This window comes from Bubalus bubalis, chromosome 21 (genome assembly GCF_019923935.1).
Source record: "Bubalus bubalis isolate 160015118507 breed Murrah chromosome 21, NDDB_SH_1, whole genome shotgun sequence".
Lineage (NCBI taxonomy): Eukaryota > Metazoa > Chordata > Mammalia > Artiodactyla > Bovidae > Bubalus > Bubalus bubalis.
The window spans coordinates 43,000,580-43,022,441 of NC_059177.1; the positions used below are offsets into that span (position 1 = coordinate 43,000,580).

General features: G+C 46.5%; 1 protein-coding gene across 4 annotated transcripts in view; it reads right to left on the minus strand.

The window, feature by feature from the left end:
- ABHD6 (abhydrolase domain containing 6, acylglycerol lipase) overlaps positions 1-15,296 on the minus strand; it is a 48,390-nt gene extending 33,094 nt beyond the window's left edge. For 2 of the 4 annotated variants that reach the window (XM_006041380.4, XM_044933973.2), the window contains exons 1-2: positions 15,146-15,296; positions 1,306-1,370 (exon numbers count right to left, since the gene is read on the minus strand). The gene's annotated coding sequence lies outside the window, so the exon portion shown is untranslated. Of the gene's footprint in view, positions 1-1,305; positions 1,371-15,140 lie in introns of all 4 variants that reach the window. The other 2 variants (XM_025272723.3, XM_025272724.3) reach the window with 2 other exon arrangements.
- Positions 15,297-21,862: the final 6,566 nt, after the last annotated feature.

The following is a 21,862-nucleotide window of genomic DNA, read 5'->3' on the forward strand; positions in this document are numbered from 1 at the left end:
GCCAGGACCTCCTTCCAGACTTTTCCAAAAGCCTGCTTGACTATCTCCACGATGGAGAAGTCCTACAATGTCTCAGGGGCATCTCCTCTCCTTCTCCTGACTTGCTGATTTCTGCCAACAGTGTCCCCACCAGTCTGGCCTCCCAGACTGATGTATCTTTCACTCTTCCTCCTTGCTCATCACTCCTGTCACTTGATGGCCAGGAGGTGTCAGCACTGAAGCCAACTCATCTGAGTCTAGATAAAATGCAGTTTATATGTGGCTATTTACATTTAAATTAAGTAAATAAAATTCAAAATTCAGTCCTTCAGTCACGTCCATCACGTCCTTAAATCCTTGAGAGTCATGTATGAATAACAGCTAGTGTGTTGCACAGCACAGTTTTACGGGGGTTACAGCCCCAAAAGCCCCTTACAACCAATTCCTTTGGCTTAACATTTACTAGGAATGTCTCAAGGGAGGAAACATTCCCACCAGATATGAGAGTTCATGAGTCAGATCCCAGGTCCCTCAACTACCCGACCAGGCCTGGGTCATCTCTCCTTGCTCCCGTTTCTGTGAAGGCTGCTCTGTCATATCCCATTCAGTTGTTACCAGCTGCCAGAAGAATCTTCATAGTCCACACCAGGGACTGGGGCCTCTTGTCTAGTGTAAACGCTGATCACCTTTATGATCCCAACTCAACTTCCTGGCCTCACACCTCTGTTTGCACCCACAGAGCCTCAGGCCTCGTCTTTCTCATGCTGCCCACTTCGTGTGGGGCAAGCACTCTCCTGTCCCGCCCACCTGATGAACTCCTGTCTGCCTTCAGGACTGATTCAAGTGTTATACTCCCCAGGAAAGCATCCCACTGCCCAGAGGCCCAGGTCTTCTGACTTCCTTCAGACTCAGAGCCCTGCTCCCTGCACAGTATCTGAGAAAGGAGTTGGGGGTGGGGTTTGGATACATATCTTGAGCTTTAAAAATATTCAGGGTGGAACTTCCTTGTGGGTACAGTGGATAAGAATCTGCCTGCCAATGCAGAGGACACAGATTCAATCCCTGGTCTGGGAGGATTTCACATGCTGTGAGGCAACTAAGCCTGTGCACAGCAATGAAGACCCAGCTCAGCCAGAAAAAGAGAAACAAAAAATTTTTGGTTCCAGTCCACTCCCACCAGACCTACTCAACCAGCGAACACCCGACCTGCTAACAGGCTGGCCTACAGAAGGTTGCCAGGGAGCTTACAGAGTAGCTCCCATCACATTAAGGGCTGTTTCTTTCCTTTTTTTTTTGCAATCTATGATGTGAAAAATCCATACTCACTCTTCAAAGAGCACAGCCTTCTTTCCCAACTGCTACTGGCTCTGGCAGAAGCTGAAAAGGAGACTCTGGAATCACAAGAAAATGACAAAGCATTAAATCATATCAGAGAATACGAATTAAGTGCTAACAGTCGGCAATAATGCCAGCCTCGCTTGAGGCGGAGCCTTTCCTCCTTTGCAAAGGCAAAGTGCAAACATCCTATAGTTTTAAAGTTGCCTCTGGTTTGGGTCACTTTCCCCAGTTAAGCAACGTGCACAAAGGGCACGTAGGGCATGTGAGATAAAAAGCCTGACTAGGAAGGCATGCAAGCTGAAGAAGTATTCTGTGATGCAAACGAAGTATAGGACTGAGCTGGTGATTACTATGCTGCACAAATGAGAGAGGCAATAAGGGAAACAGGCATGCTTGGGTGAGAGGGGCTTCCGGAGGCTTCAAACTTAACTAAGACCTTCAAATAAAGGTTAAAACTCCCTTCTCTGTCTGGGGGTTCAGTTCAGTTCAGTTGCTCAGTCATGTCCAGCTCTTTGCAACCCCATGGACTGCAGCACACTAGGCTTCCCTGTTCATCACCAACTCCCGGAGCTTGCTCAAACTCATGTCCATCGAGTCGGTGATGCCATTCAACTATCTCATCCTCTGTCGTCCCCTTCTCCTGCCTTCAATCTTTCCCAGCATCAGGCTCTTTTCAAATGAGTCAGTTCTTCACATCAGGTGGCCAGACTATTGAAGTGTCAGCTTCAGCATCAGTCCTTCCAGTGAATATTCAGGACTGATTTCCTTTAGGATGGACTGGTTGGATCTCCTTGCAGTCCAAGGGACTCTCAAGAGTCTTCTCCAACACCACAGTTAAAAAGCATCATTTCTTCGGCGCTCAGCTGTCTTTAACAGTCCAACTCTCATATCCATACATGACTACTGGAAAAACCATAGCTTTGACTAGACAGACCTTTGTCGGAAAACTATCTGGGGTTAGGGTTACCTAAAAGCTCTACTCAGAAAGAAAAGAGAGGAAGCTGGCAAACCAATGGGCAAATGAATACAATATTTCTACTAGAGTGGCTAACAAGAGGGGACTACAAAGCTCCTAAGCAGGGCTGGACAGTACAGAGATGCTGGCCAAGACACCACAGCAGAAAAATGAGGAGATGGGCAGATGGGTTAAATCCACAAAACCCCTGAATTATTCCAGAGGGATCAAAGAGTTAAACATAAGGGGGGGAAAAGTACGAAAGTTCTAGAAGAAAACATGAGAACTCTGGAAAAAATCTTCCTCAGTAAGATATAAAACCTAGAGGCCATAACATAACGATTAATAAGCTGACTGCATAAAAATCTTTTTAAATGACACACGGAAAGGGATAGCATGAACAAGATTAAAATCTGTTGATATATATCAGGCAACAGACTAACAAAGGGTTCCTACAAATCAATAAAAACAACAAAATCCAATAAAAAAATGGGCAAAAGATTTGAACAGATAATTGAACAGGAAGGAAATACAAATGAGTCTTAGCTAAAAAGATGCTCAATCTTAACTTCATTTACAAGAGAAACACAAATTAAACCTCCAAGGTGATGGTGATCTCTGTTCACCATACTGGCGAACAACAAAAAGTGTAACAACAGACAGTGTAGCTGGGGCTGTGGGGTTGCCCTCAGCAACATAATTTTACATTCCCATTAACAAAATCTACAGATGGCATTTTGGCAAAACCTGCAGCAATGTAAAATACACACACCTTTGATCAAATTGTCTCTAATTTCCAGGAATTTATTTATGCTCATACCTGAACATATGTGAGAATAAGTTTGTGCAGGGTTATTTGTTATAGTATTACTTATCATGTCAAAAAAAACCTGGAACTTGCATGCCCACTCATAAGGGACATGTTAAGTAAGCGATGGTACAACTTTATAAACAAGTTATAGTGTACAGCCATTAAATGCAAATAAAATTAATATAAGCCATTACGTATTATAGGTTGGGCATAAAGTGAAATAAATAGGCTGAGCACTTCCAAAAAATAATTATATATGCTGCTGCTAAGTCGCTTCAGTCGTGTCCGACTCTGTGCAACCCCATAGATGGCAGCCCACCAGGCTCCCCTGTCCCTGGGATTCTCCAGGCAAGAACACTGGAGTGGGTTGCCATTTCCTTCTCCAATGCATGGAAGTGAAAAGTGAAAGTGAAGTCGCTCAGTCGTGTCCAACTCTTTGCGACCCCATGGACTATAGCCTACTGGGCTCCTCCATCCTTGGGATTTTCCAGGTAAGAATACTGGAATGGGTTGCCATTTCCTTTTCCAGGGGATCTTCCCAACCCAGGGATTGAACCCAGGTCTCCTGCATTGCAGGCAGGCGCTTTACTGCCTGAGGCACCAGGGAAGCTGTCTGTTCTATTTGTCTCTGTGGGTAATGACCCCTAAGGTACATTGCTAACTTTAAAAAGCAAGAACAGAAGAGAATGGGTAGGATAACATCTCTTGCATTGTGAGAAAGAGAGAAAAATATGCATGTTATTGCTTACGTATGTGTAAAATGTTTCTGAATGGATGCAGAAGCAGCTGAGAACCATAGAGTCGGGCTGGGAAGGGAGCTGAGAGGCTAGGGGCAGAGATGAGTGAGGCTGTTCACTGACATGAACCATACCTCTTGAGTTGCTACCATGTGTGTGTAAAAGGTTTTCCCTCTTTAATTAAAAAATACAACATAGGGCTTCTGTGGTGGCTCTGTGGTAAAGAATCCCCCTGCCAATGCAGGACATCCCTGCAGGAATCTCAGGTTTGATCCCTGGTCTGGGAAGATCCCTGCAGGCCATGGATCAACTAAGCCCATGCACCAAAACTACTGAGTGTGCTCCAGAACCCGGGAGCCACAGCTACTAATTCCATGTGCAGCAACTACTGAAGCCTGCTCCCCTAGAGCTTGTGTGCAACAAGAGAAGCCACCACAATAAGCCTGCACACCCCAACTAAAAAGTAGTGCTCACTCCAACTAGAGAAAAGCCCGCACAGCAACAAAGACCCGGCACAGCCAAGAATAATTAACTTTTAAAAAATAAAATAAAAAATATAAACTCCTCAAATGCAATGGTCTATCCTATACAGTAGCAATTAGCCACGTGGTAGCTGTTTAAATTTAAACTGATCAAAAGTGAGTAAAATGTAAAAATCAGTTCTTCAGCTGCACTAGTCACATTTCACATGTTCAACAGTCACAGAAATTCTATCTCCTTTATAGTTCTGGGAAAGGTACTGATAAGAGGATTCACTCTGTCTTGCTTTATACCAAATCACTAGCACCTGATTCCCCATGGGGGCTTTTGCTTTAAGAACCATCCAAGCCCATGGCCCCCTCCCCTGCTTCTACCACCTAGGGCAGCACTGTGGCCAAGGAAACTTGACCGAGCCGGGCAGGGCCTGTGGACAGAGGATCAGAGAACTGGAAAATCCTGCTACTCAATCCTCGGGAGAAGGGGCACAGCCAGAGGAGAGGCTGGCAGATCAATCAGGGGCTCAGCTGGAAGGCAGGTAGCTTATATACCCTGCGGTATATCTTCTAAAAAATCGTACTGGCAAAGAGACGGCAATGAAACATGCGCCATGTGCCCTGAGCTAGCCCAGCACCTTCAAAGCATCAGCCTCTGGGGTCAAGATGCAGCTGTGGCGACAGTCTGAAATAACCACCTGCCTGAAACCATGCTTTAAGCCAGGCAACCCTACAGGGATACAAGCCAGTCTCCCACTGGGTAAAAGAGAAGCCAAAGGCCACTTGATCCTTTACCTCTAAGGACCCAAGTCTTCAGACTCTTGGGGAGCCTGGAACAAGCTTTCATTCGAACACTTCTCTACGAATGAGTGCCAGTGTATGCACTGTCATTGGCTGAGGTCAGTTCTCAAAGGTAAAGTGCTAGAGCATCACAGAAGTGACTATCTTTCACATGACTAAAAGAAATTAAAATAGCCCTCTGTATGGGCATGCAGTGGCAGAGGCCTGAAATAGAACCTCAGAGCCCCAAAACACTCTCCCATCTCTGGAAGCTGTGCTCTAAAGTTATGACTGATTTGAGTTGTTGTATGTCAGAAACCAACACAACACTGTAAAACAACTGTCCTCCAATCAAAAAGCAAGCTGAAAAGACTATTGTTTAAAAAGAGGAAAAGCAAGGAGATTACAGAGGGTTCTGACGTTTCTAAAGAAGGGAAGTTGGTCTACAGTATTTTCTAGCTAGTGTGAAACCAAAAGGAGCTCTCTTATAAACAGCCAGTACTTTGATCAAGGTAAGATTTCTGGCTTCCAGCACGAGGTCCAGCATTCAGAGCCCCTTGTGAGCTGGTCCCTACCTTCTTTAACCAGAAGCTCTTCCCCAGAGATCTCTGTAACTCGGGAAAATCAGCATCAGAAAAAAAACTTCATAATTAAGAATAAAACACACTTTTGTTTGGAACTCTATCCAAATAAGTAAAAATCAAAAGCTGTCAGTTCTAAGATCAAAAGCAAATATGAACAAAATAACTGCCGCCTATGCTAATTCTTAGAACAAAGAATGAATCTCATGTGGATTGCCTTAAGAGTATGCTAAATCCTTCCACTTAACATCTGGTTGTCACAATGCTATCATTCAGGGGACATTTTTGCAAAAATATTTTACTTACAGCTTTCCTAAAGGCCTCCCAATCCTTTGAGCTTCAAGTCCCTCCCTTCTCTTCATCAGGTAACAGGTCTCACATTGCCAGACTCCCACCCATTACAATCTCCACACGTCAGTCAACCAGCCCCCCAACATCCCTTGCTGTGATTTCATGAAATTCTGTCTCTGTCAAGACTTATAATTTCACTTTCTAAGGTAGGTCTCATATTTGTAAAATGTCCTTATGTCTTGGGAGGGACAGATAACCAAGACATGGATGCTCCAGGAGCCTGGCTGGACACCAGGGTTAAAAAGAGAGGAGGCATGATGGGGTGGGACCCAAGTGCTTAAGTGGCAAGTCCATCAGTGGATATATTCCTGTTATAACTGCCACATTCCCCCTAAAACCTGGAAACTCCGGGGAATTCGTTACCAGATAGGCTGATAATCTGACCTTCTGGTGGGGGCACCTGAACTAGCTTTGTATTTTTCTCCACTTCCCCATTTTCTGTTGATCTGAACTATACACTCTATCTACCCCCATCTTCTAACAAATCATTCTGGCAGAACTAGGCGTTATCTCCTTCAGTGAACCTTCCCGCAGTCCCCCAGCCGTCAGTAACCTTGACTTCCTTCTGCATGCCAACAAGTATTTGTGATCTGTGTCTTCTGCTGTAATATGAAAACACTGGCAGCACCCTGCACTAGGCTGCAAGCTCCGTGAAGACAAGTCTGACTACATCTCTGTAGGTGCCATGGCACTTTAGCATCACCACGCCTTCCCTCGGTGGGCACTTAGTATAACACCAAATGACAAACAGGCAAGCCATGAATCACAGTGCTGCCCCACCAGCGCCACTGCGGGCCATTCCTTCACTCTGTTCATTATGGTCACTAACAAAATGAGCATTCCTCACCAGAGTAGCTTTAGAGACTCCAGAGGGGCAGCTGAGACCCAGAGAGCTTAAGTAAGCTGCCCAATGGCACACAGCTCTTCTCTTCTTCTGCCCCACTCCACTGGCGGCTCACAGTGGCCCACAGCGTGACATGGAAGGCCATGGACAAGTTGGAGCCTGCCCACCCTTCACATGTCATCCTCTTGTATTCTGCCCCCTATTTTCCTGAAAGATCTACAATCCTGACATGGCATACTCCTTCACACCCCCAGGGCTTCCGCACAGTGGCTCCCCTACCCCCAGCACAGCCCTGCTTGGGGGACTTGAGGTTACATCCTTCAAGTCTCGGCTAGGAAAACATTGTGTTGTTGTTCAGTTGCTCAGTCGTGTCTGACTCTTTTGTGACCCCATGGACGGCAGCTCACCGGGCTCCTCAGTCCATGGATTTCTCAGGCAAGAATACTGGCATGAGCTGCCATTTCCTCCTGCAGGGCATCTTCCCAACCCAGGGATCGAACTCGCATTTCCTACTTGGCAGGTGGATTCTTTACCACTGGGCCACTTGGGACCACCCCACCTGTAAATGGTTCTCTGAGGGTCAGCTGTGCAGTTCCATAACCTACGTTCACATCTCTGCTCTGTCACTACCAGCTTTGGGACCTCGGCAAGTCACAGAACCTCTTGGAGCCTCAGTGTGGGGAGAAAATCAAATGATGCATGGAGACTGCTCAAAGCAGGGACTGGACGGTGATGAGCACTCGCTGCACAGCTGGGAAGCACTGGCCTGCTCTCCTGGGAAGAGCTACACAGCCGTGCCACTGAAACCAAGCAGGACCCTATGGGGCCCTCCTGGGCACAAAAGCCTTTCTGTGCTCCCTCCTTATCTGTAGGAAATAGGTTTCATTCAGCCACCTTGACTTTCCCTGAGTTCCACACGGCAGATTCAAACAGTTGCTAATCAGGGAAGAGAGGGGCTGTAGAAACAGAGGAGTAGTTGAGAAAGAAAAGTTCAGCCTTGGGGCAGGGTCCTGGTTCCTCCTCAAGGAACACACAGAACACTATCTTCGATCTCTTCTGTAGGAACTAAGGCTCCCACCCAGATTGAGGATGGTAACTTCAGGCTGAGTGTAAGATTCCTGGAGCACAGCTTTGACCTCACCACCAACCAAGCAGAAGAAAGCCACAAACCCTGCAGCCCTCAGCCCTAATTTGCCTTTTAAAAACGTCTCCCCTCAACCCACTGGGGGAGTAACCTGTACCCTTTGCTTGGCCCCGCAATACATGTACTCTGCTCCAGACTCCGCCATTTCGGGGTGTCTGTCCGCACTGCGTATCGTCCACACGAACTTGTGTTCAGGAATACGCCTCCATCACCCTGCACTGCTGCTGTGCCAGGTCTGCTCAGACGCTTCATCAGTAAGCAGCTCTCTGTCGCTATCTTTATATTCCCAGAGTCTAGCCCACAGCTCAGTTCCCAAACTTCATCACATATCAGGCTTGAATCCTCTTCGGGTGCATCACAAGGCAGATACCCAACACCAGCAGCCAAGAGCCACAGCTTCTGGAAAACCACCTGAGCAAGGCTGCTGTCACTCTGGGTGAACATTTTACAAGAAGAGGATCTCAACGTGCAGCCCTGTAAGCACCTCTGCTCACACCTTCTGCAGGCAGTTCTGTTTTCCTGAATCAGCAGTTTCCTTGGAACAGCTGGAAACGCATCCGACGACGGGCAACAACATGCTACATGGCTGCTGGGACTGAACATATGATCAAGAGGGTTTCCGAAGGTCTAGTGTAGGAGAATATCGTGATCTTTCTTGAAGCGGGGACTATCTTCATGGTTAAGGAAGACTTTGGTTTGCAAAACTTACTTCTAGATGGTGTGTGCTCAGTCGTATAAACTCTTTGTGACCCCATGGACTGTAGCCCACCAGGCTCCTCTGCCCATGAGATTTTCCAGGCAAGAATACTGGAATGAGGAGCTATTTTAAAGCTCCAGGGGATCTTCCAACCCGCATCTCTTGCACGTGCCCGCATTGGCAGGCAAATTCTTCACCACTAGCGACATCTGGGAAGCCCCTAGGGGACCCTATATCTCAATTAGGGTTTCTCAATCATAGCACAAATGACATTTGGGGCCAGATTAATTCTTTGTTGTGAGGGGCTTTCCTATCCACTTCCTAAGCATTGTGAGAGTAATTAGCAGTATCCCCTGCCTCTAACCAGTGGAGAGAGGCCCCCAAGTTTTGATAAGCAAAAATGTCTCCAGATGGTGCCAAATACTCCCTAGGCGTAAAGCTGCCCTCAGTGGAGACCCATTTCTACAGGAAGTGAACCCACTCAACTCCAATCTTTATTACCCCAGTTAATCAGTGAGGAACATTTTTAGTCATTCACCAAATCTACTTTGAAACATTTTCTTTCAGTGCTCAGGAGTTTTTTTTTTTTTTTTTTAAGGGCACAGTCTTGAAGCTGTTCTTTTTTTTCTGCATTTTATTTTTAACTTGAGGATAATTACTTTATAATATTGAGTTGGTTTCTTCCATACATCAACATGAACCAGCCACAGATATACATATGTCCCCTCCCTCGTAAACCTTCCTCCCACTTCCCTCTCCATCCCACCCCTCCAGGCTGTCACAGAGGACAGGCATTCCCTGAATCATACAGCAAATCCCCACTGGTTATCTATTGTACATATGGTAATGTTGCTAAAGCTGAAACTCCAGTACTTTGGCCACCTCATGAGAAGAGTTGACTCATTGGAAAAGACTCTGATGCTGGGAGGGATTGGGGGCAGGAGGAGAAGGGGACGACAGAGGATGAGATGGCTGGATGGCATCACCGACTCGATGGACGTGAGTTTGAGTGAACTCCGGGAGTTGGTGATGGACAGGGAGGCCTGGTGTGCTGCCATGGGGTCGCAAAGAGTCGAACACAACCGAGTGACTGAACTGAACTGAACTGAATGTATATGCTCCTCTGTCCATGGAATTCTCCAGGCCAGAACACTGGAGTGGGTAGCCATTCCCTTCTCCAGGAGATCTTCCTGACCCAGTGATCTTCCTGACCCAGGGATCAAACCCAGGTCTCTTGCATTGCAGGTGGATTCTTGACTGTCTGAGCCATTATGGAAGCCCTGTATGTTTCAATACTATTCTCTCAAGTCATCTAACCCTCTCCCTGACCACAAGTCTATTCTTTCTGTCAGTGTCTTCTCTGCTGCCCTGCAAATAGGATCATCCATACCATCTTTCCAGATTCCATATACATACCTTGCCAGGCTTTCAACCCTGGCTGCACAATACCCCCAGGGAGCTTTACGAAAAGAAACAAAAACAGATTCCTGGAATTCCTAGGCCCCACCTTCAGAGATTCAGATTCAGCCTGACTGGGGCAGAGGTCAGAGAAGGTTCTAAAAGGCAGCCAGAAGCACTGCTCAGAGACATTTCGTTTGATTCTCCCTTCTCCCCCATCCTTTGAATCTGGCTTTGTTAAAAGCCAGCAAGCCATTCAGCCAAAATGAGGCTAAGGGAATTTGTTAACACCTTCATTCTTAACAATAAAACATTCTCTGCATACTCAATTACTTGGCCTGCAGATGACTTGCAAGAAAGAAGGGAATTTAACTCCTTTCCCATAGCCTTATAGATCTAAAGAGTGCTCTCCTATAGGACTATTTTTTTTTTTTTTGGCTACACCATGAGGCATGTGGGATCTTAATTTCCCGATCAGGGATCGAACTAGGGCCCCCTACGTAGGAAGCGCAGTCTTAATCACTGGACCACCAGGGAAGTCCCTTCCATAGGACTTTCTGTGAACAAAGAAATGTTCTGTTTGCTCTGCCTAATATGGTAGCTGCTGGCCACATGGCACATGAGCACTTGAAATGCGGCTAGTGTGACTGAAGAACAGAATTGTACGTTTTATTTAATTTGAATTAATTTAACTTTAATAGCCATATGTGGCTAGAAAGAAAGTGAACTCGCTCAGTCGTGTCCGACTCTTTGGACCCCATGGACTGTAGCCTACCAGGCTCCTCAGTCCATGGAATTTTCCAGGTAAGAGTACTGGAGTGGGTTGCCATTTCCTTCTCCAGGGTATCTTCCCAACCCAGGGATCGAACCCAGGTCTCCCGTACGGCAGGCAGACGCTTTACTGTCTGACTGTAAAGGACAGTATGAAAAGTGCTTACATCCCTGCAGGGTCATAGAAATAAAGAAAAGCTGTACAGCTGCTAAATTTCATACAACTGTGAAACTTACAAAACTTTTTTTTTTGGGGGGGGGGATAATGGCTCTACAATATTGTGCTGACTTTATGTCTTATAACATCTAAACTCGACAGTCCTTAAATTATCAAATGGGATCCTAACATATTCCAGTAAAGAATCTTAGGAGAAATTTTTAAATAAAAATTTTTTTTAATTTGCAGAACTAGCTTCCCATCAAATTCCAAACACTAGCTTTGAAGGTGACATTCCTGGCCTCTTCTGAACACTCACTGCTGTAATGACTGATCTAGTCGTCAGAATAACCAGGAGTTGGAAAAGTATATGGCACATGAAAGTGGATTTCCACAGTCTCAGCAGTTTACTAGCCTACTAGGATAAAGCATTCGTTTGCTTTCTTTTCCTCCAAACCCAGTTTAACCTTTGAATCGAACCTCTTACTCCCAAGATAGGCCTGAACCAACCACGCACACTGCAAACCAAGGTCATCTCTAAGGTTTTTTTTTTATTCCCTCCTATCATTAAGTTTCATAATCACTTACAACTGCACAAACCACATTGACGCATTCATTCTAGGTAACACAGATTCTCACAGAGCTAGAAGGTCATATATTTTTAAAGCTTAAAAAATAGGCAATTTTATCGCATTGTAAAGGCAACGGATGATATGTCGCAGTTCAAGACATTCTCACAGGCAGGCCTTTCCAAGCACAAAAAATGCTTACCTCTTCTTGGCTTGAACTCCCCTGACCCATCGCTAAGCGAAATTAGTATGAGCCATATAGTAATGAGTTAATAATTCTCCAATAATTCAAAGTAGTGGTCACTCTTCATACTAATAGGTATTTACTGAGTGCTTATCATGTGCTGGGCCCTGTGCTTTATTTTATCTAAATCTCACCACTGCCTTCTAAAGCAGGTATTATTACCAGAAGCTGAGGCTCAAAGAGGTTAGGTAACTGGTCCACAGCCACAAAGCTACCCAGTGGTAGAAGTGGGATTTGGACCTGAGCCTCTCTGATTTTTCTGGTGGGACCCCTCAGCGTTATGAACAAACATGTAGTTATAATATTCAGTACCTCACTGAGTCATTCTCCCTGTGATCAGCTGCAGCTCAATGAAGGGAGTTTGGGGCTGCAGGCTTCAGAAATTCTGAGCTTATCTTTACTTCAGAAACCACCCCATCCCCCATGGGCCTCTCTCTCTGTCCTGGGGCTTCACCAGGCAGGTGGGAAGAGGAGTCTTGGGGAACACTAGTAATCCTAACAGAACAACTGCACCCAAGAGGATAAGGCAGATGTGTGCTGCAGAACTTTCCAAACACCATTATGGGAGTAGAAGGTGGTAGGATCCCAGCTACACATCCCAAGGGAGAAAGAAAGAGATTTTAGGTGGGAGTAGGGGAGAAATCAGGGGAGTGTTTTCAAGGGGACAGCAAGTTAAGACTCTAAGGGGTAGGTAATGTTTTGTTAAATCAAAAACAAATGGAGACCAGCCTTGAAGATTCCCTGAGCAGATGATACTAGTGTAGCCACACAAAGCTTAATTTAACTTATTTTAGAAGACTCCTTATGTCAGTTCTCGCTCATGTCCCTAGAAATCATACGCAAAACCTGAACTGTTTCCCAAGGTTGACATGAGGTAACTACTGACTAATTCCCTATTATTTAAGAAAATTCTAATATTACAACCATCTACTGTAAAGAATAAGCCACCACTTCTTTCTCACTATATAAGCTGCTTTACTGCAGATGGTGATTGCAGCCATGAAATTTAAAAGATGCTTACTCCTTGGAAGGAAAGCTATGACCAATCTAGACACCATATTAAAAAGCAGAGACATTACTTTGTCAACAAAGGTCTGTCTAGTCAAGGCTATGGTTTTTCTGGTAGTCGTGTATGGATATATGAAGAAAGCTGAGCGCCAAAGAATTGATGCTTTTGAACTGTGGTGCTGGAGAAAACTCTTGAGGGTCCCTTGGATGGCAAGGAGATTCAACCAGCCCATCCTAAAGGAGATCAGTCCTAGGTGTTCATTGGAAAGACTGATGTTGAAGCTGAAACTCCAATACTTTGACCACCTGATGCGAAGAGCTGACTCATTTGAAAAGACCCTGATGTTGGGGAAGATTGAAGGCAGGAGGAAAAGGGGACGACAGGGGATAAGATGGTTAGATGGCATCACCGACTCAATGGACATGAGTTTGGGTAAACTCCAGGAGTTGGTGATGGACAGGGAGGCCTGGCGTGCTGCAGTTCATGGGGTCGCAAAGAGTCGGACACGACTGAGCGACTGAACTGAACTGAAGCTGCTTTAAAACAGTTTATCCTTGAGCCTCGTTCCACTGTTTTGGTTTAAACGCTCCTGGTTTTGTCTTTTTGGAGTGTGCACAATAAATTTTTACTAATTACTACTACTCTGGTAATTTATTGGTTTTACTTGTTTTATTTCTGAACTTTTGACAATTTAGACATTAGAGATTCCATGAAGAGCATTCCCAGAGCAGGTGACAACCTAAAGAAAGGCAGCAGAGGGTAGAATGTGTGTTCACTAGCTTGGGTTAGAGCAAAGGAAGCAGAAAAGGAAGGACATCATGATGCAGAAGGGGAGGTGGGCAGGGTCTCCAAGATCCCAGACTGAAGGGCTGAGGCAGCCATCAGAGAACCTAGCAAGTACCAATTAACCATCCCAGGACCTGTTTTGCACCCCAGTCCTGGCACTTTCAGGCTGTGTGGCCTCATGCAAGTCCTTTCTCCTCTCTGGGCCTCAATATTCTTAAAGAGGGTACCAAGGATCCCTTGCTGGTCCAAAAACCTAATTTTAGAAAAACAAATTTATGCTAGGGACACAGGTTATTAACTTCTGTAATTTTTAACTTTCTATATTAAAAAATGTTGATAAAAATTTATTAGTTACAATAAAGTAAGCCCAGTGGTTCAGAATGGGGGCTTTGAGGTGACTCAGTGTGTCCTGGGAGGGACCCATCTCTGAATCCCTCTCATTTCTTCTCTGAGAAATGGGCACAATGGAGGCACCTACCTCATATGGGGGTATTGGCAGGAGTTCGGCAGGTAAGGTTTTCAAAGGTGCTTAGGAAAGGGCCTGACACCCTGTTTTTGCTTACTGTATGTCACCTATTATTAATAAGAAGCTATTTTTAACCCCAGCCAGGTGGAGTCTGCCATTAGGGATTTCTGAGCAGGTGAGAGGTGAGATCTTTTCTTTACCACTCAGCCCGCGGGCACAGAAAAGGATTCATACAGTGGCCTGCTGGCACAGCCTTTCAGTCTACAACCTCTTCCTCCCTCCTTCAGCCTGGCCTCCTCTACTCCCCTGCGGGTTCAGGGGTGCACAACCCGCAGGAGCAGCCAGCGTTACACAATCCGCATTTCCAACTGCCAGGAAGTCCTGGGGATGCCGGGGTTGCCGGGCGGTGCAGTCGGGGTGGTTGGACCAGCAACCTGACTGGCAGGTTGAGCGGAGGAGAGGATGCAAAGGAACTGAGGCAGGGTTGAGAAAGAGCTGAAAGGCTGCTGGAGGTAAGTTATGGTTGGGAAAGGTCTTGAGGGGTGCACATGTCTGGGGCAGAATGGAGGCAGATGACAGCAGCTGGCAGGGCAGCTGAGCTGTAGCCCTTCCCCAGAAACTGGAAGGAACGCGGGTGCAGGAGCCTCCAAACCATTGAGGCCCTTGGGGAGGGGCGCCTACGGGCTGGTGCAAGCAGCGGGGAGGCCGAATAGAAGCGTGCAGGTCCCCGACCAGTCCTCATCTTGTCTGGATGCTTAGGGCAGCAGGCAGCCCGGCCCCAGGGAAGTAGGGACCAGGGATTCAGGAATGTCAAACCTATCCAGGCGCTGGAAGGGAGAGCGCAGGGGCTGGTGCTGGGGCGGGGAAACGGAGGAAAAAGGGAGGTACAGGTCCCCAACCCTTCTTCGCATCGTGCCCTCTGGAGAGAGGTCAGGCAGTCCGGACTCGGAAGTGTAGGGTAGGTCATGGGGCCACTGGGGGAGCCCGGGAATATTCCCTCCTAAATGCGCACCACCAACCCCCTCGCCTCCCACCCCGACCGGCGCTCACCTCACCTGACCTCAGCCGTCTGGAACCCCTGCGCTATCCAGACGCCCGTCCCTGGTCCTGGCCCCCAGCTCGGACCCGGCTGCTGCGCGGAGCCTGGGAGCACACTGGCTCTCAGCTCCAGGCCCGCCTCTGCTGGGCGTCTTAAAGGCGCGGTGCGCGGGCCTACGTCCCCCGACAGAAAAGCTGGCTCCGCCCTCGAGCTGCTCCCAGGCTGCCGCGTTCCGTCTTGGAGGCTCAGGGGCGAGAACTCCTAGCTCTTCGGCATTCCCAGGTCGTAGGGTAAAGCCCGGAGGATAAAGTTGGTATTTGACACAACCCGATCCCACCAACCTGTCTTTAGACATCCTAGAGCGCCTACCGTGTTCCCTGTGCAGCCCCAGGTGCCGGGGAAGGGGAAGGGGTGGCAGAACCCAATCACCCCCGCCTCGGCCCCAAAGCTTTGACTGGGGCCTGGGGGAGGTCTGGAACCCAAAGGGCCACACACACTTCCACAATACGACGACAAAATCCTTTGCGGCACTGTTTATTTTGCGTACGTAAGTCGCTCAGTTTTGTCCAACTCTTTGCGACTCTATGGACTGTAGCGCACCAGGCTTCTTTGTTCATGGGACTTCCCAAGCAAGAATACTGGAGTGGGTTGCCATTTCCTTCTCCAGGGGATCTTCCCAACCCAGGGATCGAACCTACATCTCCCCTGTCTCCTGCCTTGTAGGCTGATTCTTTACCGCCGAGCCGTTTTCAGTTCAGTCAGTTCAGTCGCTCAGTCATGTCCGACTCTTTGCGACCTCATGAATCGCAGCACGCCAGGCCTCCCTGTCCATCATCAAATCCCGGAGTTCACTCAGAATCACGTCCATCGAGTCAGTGATGCCATCCAGCCCTCTCATCCTCTGTCGTCCCCTTCTCCTACTGCCCCCAATCCCTCCCAGCATCAGTCTTTTCCAATGAGTCAACTCTTCGCATGAGGTGGCCAAAGTACTGGAGTTTCAGCTTTAGCATCATTCCTTCCAAAGAAATCCCAGGGCTGATCTCCTTCAGAATGGACTGGTTGGATCTCCCTGCAGTCTAAGGGACTCTCAAGAGTCTTCTCCAGCACCACAGTTCAAAAGCATCAATTCTTCGGCGCTCAGCCTTTTTCACAGTCCAACTCTCACATCCATACATGACCACAGGAAAAACCATAGCCTTGACTAGACGAACCTTTGTTGGCAAAATAATGTCTCTGCCTTTGAACATGCTATCTGAGCACCTATTGTGTGCCTAGCATTGTTGGGCACCACACCCGCCAGTGACTCAGGCTAGATCTCTACCTTGGAAGGGCTTGGAGGGGCAGACAGGTTCCCCTGCCCTATGTGGGGCATCTCATTTGGTGCTGTTAGGTGGGCACTGTGCTCTTCTGAGACAAGGAACTTGCCCTGTAAAGCACAGAACTGGGAATCCCAACCCTAGATCATCTACCTCCAAAGTTCTTGGGTGCAAAAATCACCATCTTATAAATTTTTCAAGCACCATGGGTTAAATCCCCACTATGGCCATTTCTTCATTTCAAGGACAATTAAACCTCACTAGGCAAAAAAAAAAAAAAAAAAAAAAGAAGGAGTGTATAAAAGTCATCACCCATTAAAACTCAAATACTGTTTCTGTCTAGTTTATCTGCCACCAAGCCTAGGTTTTTGAACATCTGGCCTCAGTTTACCCCCTCAGCAGCATGTGTTAGCACCCCAGGGGCACTGGGGCTGAACTCTACCACCTCAGCCTTTGCCAAGAACTCTCATCCTTTCCCACTTGGCCTGGCTTCGCCTTCCTCTTTTCCATATTGTTGTTCAGTTGCCAAGTTGTACCTGACTCTTTGTGACCCCATGGACTGTAGCATGCCAGGCCTCTCTGTCCCTCACCAACTTCCAAAGTTTGCCCAAGTTCCTGTCCATTGCATCTGTGATGCCATCCAGCTATCTATCCTCTGACGCCCTCTTCTTCTGCCCTCAGTCTTTCCCCCCATCAGGACCTCTTTTTCATACCTCAATTTAAATGCTACTTCCTCCAGGAAGCCTTCCTTAAATTCCCTTTGGACCCACACTATACTGTGGGCTCCTTCCATCAAAGTATTTATTCATTCATTTCACAAATATTTACCGAACACTTACTACGTGCTGAGCTTCTGTGTGTGTGTGTGTGTGTGTGTGCGCGCGCGCGTGCGCGTGCACGCACGTGCAGTGGCAGCGGTGGCTGCAGCAGCAGAGGTGTCTTCCTACTGTACTGAGTCTCTGGCTTGCCTGCTTCTTGCTCCAGACCTAGGTGGGATCAGTACCTAGCAGGACTTTCTCGGCCGTTTAAATCCACCACAAAGACAGCCTCAGGCCTGCCAACCTGGCAAAACCTGGCTGAGTTGGGCAGGTCTTGAGTTCTAAGAATGGGACACAGATGAGAAGCACCAGAAATGTAGCAAAGAGGAATCTCCAAGGCCACTGGAAGCCCTGTAAAATCTGCCTGTCAGGCCTGCTGGAATGCATCCAGAGTATGGGGCAATCTCCCTGGCTGGGGCCGGAGCATGTTGGACATCTCATCACTCAGACGTCAAGAGTTACATCTGACCGGCTTCATGGAACTGTTCTCAGAGCTCTGGGGACAATTTACTCATCAAAGACCATGTTTCTGGCCTTATTTCTCCTCACTGCCAAAGTCTTTCCAAGCTAGCAGTCCTTCAACACCCTCAGAACAGGTCCAGAGAGGCAGCAAGGACTAAAACTGACCTTTAATCCTCACTTACCATTTTTTAGCAAATCTCAGGCTCAGGGAGCACTCACCAAACAGCTGCTGACGGGGTGAATGAATAAATAAGGGAATAAAATTTACGGATGACTTCCTGGAAGTTCCCACAAAACCACCGACAAGCTTCACTTGGCGGGTCTGAACACGTAAAAACACTTATAGCTTAAATTTATTTTTTTTTCCTCTCCAAAACCTAAAAATGGGTAAGTTATCTTTCTTATAATTCATAGTTTGTGGCCCCAGAGGCCTCCTAGGGTCTGCAGTTTCTATATTCAGAGAGGCTTTTTTCCCCAGAGTTTTATATTTAGATACACTGAGCCCCAGATGGGAGTCACCTTCTCTGTGACTCCTCTCCACCCGGTGACTGATAGGAGAGAAGCCTTAAATAGCTCCATTTCACAGTGACACTCAGGAGGCAGGAGGAGAGGAGGGGACTCATGTGTGGTCCCTCCCCGCGTCAGTAACACCCCTGAACACTCACAGAGGAATCAAGGGTGGGTGGGAGGACAGGGAGCAGTCCAAGGGGCCATCCAGGTTCCAAAAGGCGCCTTCAGTCATGTTCAGTATAAACTCCTTATTACCTGACAGGTCTCATCCCAGCATTAGGAAAGAGTTCAGAGACCTCTCCTCTGCCAGCAGGTGCAGCAAACAGCCCCAGGCTTCACCCTGCCATGCAGTCTATGGAAAGCTCCTGGACTCAGTGGCATGCCAGTCAGAACGGAGTGATACTGATGGTCACCACTGTTTGATGCACGCTTATTACTGATCGGGCACTGGGCATCACCTCACTTAGTCCTTACAATCACCCTGGGAGATATGCCAACCCACTTTACAGATAGAGTTCTGAGGGGTTAACAGACTCACTCAAGATACCATAGCCAGCAGTGGGGTCAGCAGTCAAAGAAGTTCATTCATTCATCAAACATTACCAAGGACCTACTACATGCTGCGTACTCTCTGGGTGAACACTTCCTGCCCCCAAGGACTTAAGAGTCTTTTAATAAGATGAAATATTAGTAACAGTTCGATCAAGGATTAAACACAAGCTATGGTGGAATTACCGAGAAGGCAATGGCACCCCACTCCAGTACTCTTGCCTGGAAAATCCCATGGATGGAGGAGCCTGGTAGGCTGCAGTCCATGGGGTCGCTAAGAGTCGGGCACGACTGAACGACTTCACTTTCACTTTTATGCATTGGAGAAGGAAATAGTAGCCCACTCCAGTGTTCTTGCCTGGAGAATCCCAGGGACAGCGGAGCCTGGTGGGTTGCCGTCTATGGGGCCGCACAGAGTTGGACACGACTGAAGAGACTTAGCAGCAGCATGGTGGAATTATGAGGAACAACAGGTACAAATTTGGGCCAAGTACAAATGCAACATGGTTGAGACTTACATGCTATATCATATGGAAATATACATAGGATAAAAATGAAATACATGATACCACATGTATATGGATACCAGCTAGACAGTATCCCTGGGTCTATGGCCAATGTGCACAATCCAGTCTCCAAAAGTTTACCACATGGCATCTGCAAGCCAACCATTGAGTCCCCTGCACAATATGCTATTCATATGTCACCACCTCAAAGCAGTTTTCCCAGATTACCTATGCAAAAAAGAACTAGTTCATCACCCATATCCCTGCTGCTGCTGCTAAGTCGCTTCAGTCGTGTCCGACTCTGTGCGGCCCCATAGACGGCAGCCCACCAGGCTCCCCCGTCCCTGGGATTCTCCAGGCAAGAACACTGGAGTGGGTTGCCATTTCCTTCTCCAATGCATGAAAGTGAAAGTGAAGTCGCTCAGTCGTGTCCGACTCTTAGCGACCCTATGGATTGCAGCCTACCAGTCTCCTCCGTCCATGGGATTTGCCAGGCAAGAGTATTGGAGTGGGGTGCCATTGCCTTCTCTGCATATCCCTGCAGCACATTGTAAATGAAGCTGCATTTACTCATTTCAGTGACTCCTGACTCCACTGATTGTGAATTACTTTTCCATCTCCATCTCCCCAGGGGCCAGCATGATGACTGGCACAGAGTAGGCAAATAATAATTAGCGATCATGTGTTGAGCTCTTCCTGAGTGTCTCACTTTGTCCTCAGGTGCTACATATATTATCTCAATGAACCATCCCAACAATCCTATGAGGTGGGTACTATTATTGGCCTCATTTTAAAGGAAAATTAGCCTCATTTGAGGAAATTGAGGCTCAAAGAGGTGAATCTACCCACAATTACTCTGCTAATAAGTGATACTGCCAGAATCCAAACCAAGTTGTGTATGTCTGAATGCAGTCCATGTTCTAACCACTAAGATGCCTACTGCCATAACTAGTAATGGAACTGGTTATGAAAGATATGGCAAAGTCTCACCTTAAAAGAGCTTATAACTAGAAACCTATGAAATTTTTAGGCAAAAAAAAAAAAAACAAAAAACTTCTTTACAAACAATTCAAAATACTTATACATTTATTTGTAACTTAAGTAATGGTCAAGTATCTGTTTATGCACAGGACCAAAGTTGTAGGGGATATATTTTGACTCTGGTATAAATTACAGGATGAGTTATTATACATCAATGAAAGAGTTGAGGAAATTATATCATGAGACAAGTCAACATATGTCAGAATGTAACATATGATCCTGGAAAGAAGGACTCAGTAATCAGGAGGTTATCAGTTCTTAAACTATTGATTCATCTGTTGAAAATGCCAGTTGAGAACAGCCCTAAGTCAGAGAGGATCCTGGATGGGAAGGAAAGGGAAGCCTCTGAGACAACAGTGTGACTGCTGTAGGGGAGCAAAATTTGCCACCCTAAAATATGTCTCTTTGGCATGAGGATTAATTTAGGTTGATTACTTTTAAGAGACAGAAGACTCAGGAAATTTTTCTTTTTACCTCCTCCTTAGCTCCCTAAAGAATTCAGGTAACAGGCCTGTTCCCAGGATAGAGTTATCATAAGACATATCTTAAGACTCCACTCTGTGTCCACTGTCTCTGCCTGGCCCAACAAATACCTATTGACTGAACACTTGCTTTCCCATCTTCATGTGACTTGCCTTCTCCCCTTTGAAGTCCCAAACCACTACCTCCAAATATTCTCTGTTGTCTTTAGCCAAAGATGATATTCAAGGTGAGGGTTTTGGCCATGTTGGCAAGTTATTCAGTTCTCCTGAGTCTCTCCCATATATACATGTTATTAAACTTTGTTTGATTTTACTCTGTTAATGTATTTCATGTCAATTTAATTATCAGACCAGCAAGAAGAACTTAGAAGTGTAGAGAAAATTTTCTTCCTCCCCAACACTACACAACTAGCTTCTGGCCCAAATTTTCCAAGCACCTCTGTATAAGTTAGAAAATGATAGAAATTTTCCAAAAGATTAACAAAAAGCAAGAGAGACTAATACTCAAAATAGTTGAGACTGGAATGCCAAAGAAAAGTTTCATTTAAAAGCAGATTTAGATCAAGAAGATGAATTTAAAAAAAGAACTGAGCACATGTAATACTAACAGATGGCAAAGGGAAAGCGAAGCTACCAGTTCCTATTTACTTAATCCTCATCACAGCAGAATACTTCCATTTGGTCAGGTTAGAACATCACAAAGAAGGAAACCAAGCCCAGGACAGGAAGAAAAGACATGGGAAGAACACCCAACAACCTAAAAAATTAGTCCCAGTCATGAAATTATTGCCCAGGGAACCAAAAGGATATTTAGATATGATCTCAGAAGCATATTCAGTGATCTTCAGTAAGTCATGCCAGAAGACTCTAATTAGAGTAAGGGGTCCTACTTCAAATAGAAAGAGTGATACAGAAATCTAGAGATCGAGAGGCTTGGTGCTGATTTCTAGCAAAGTTCTGCGCTTGATTATGAAACTAAAACAAAAGAGGTAACTACTAAGAGCTCATATAATCACAAAGGAAGGATATTTCAACACTTACTAGCATGA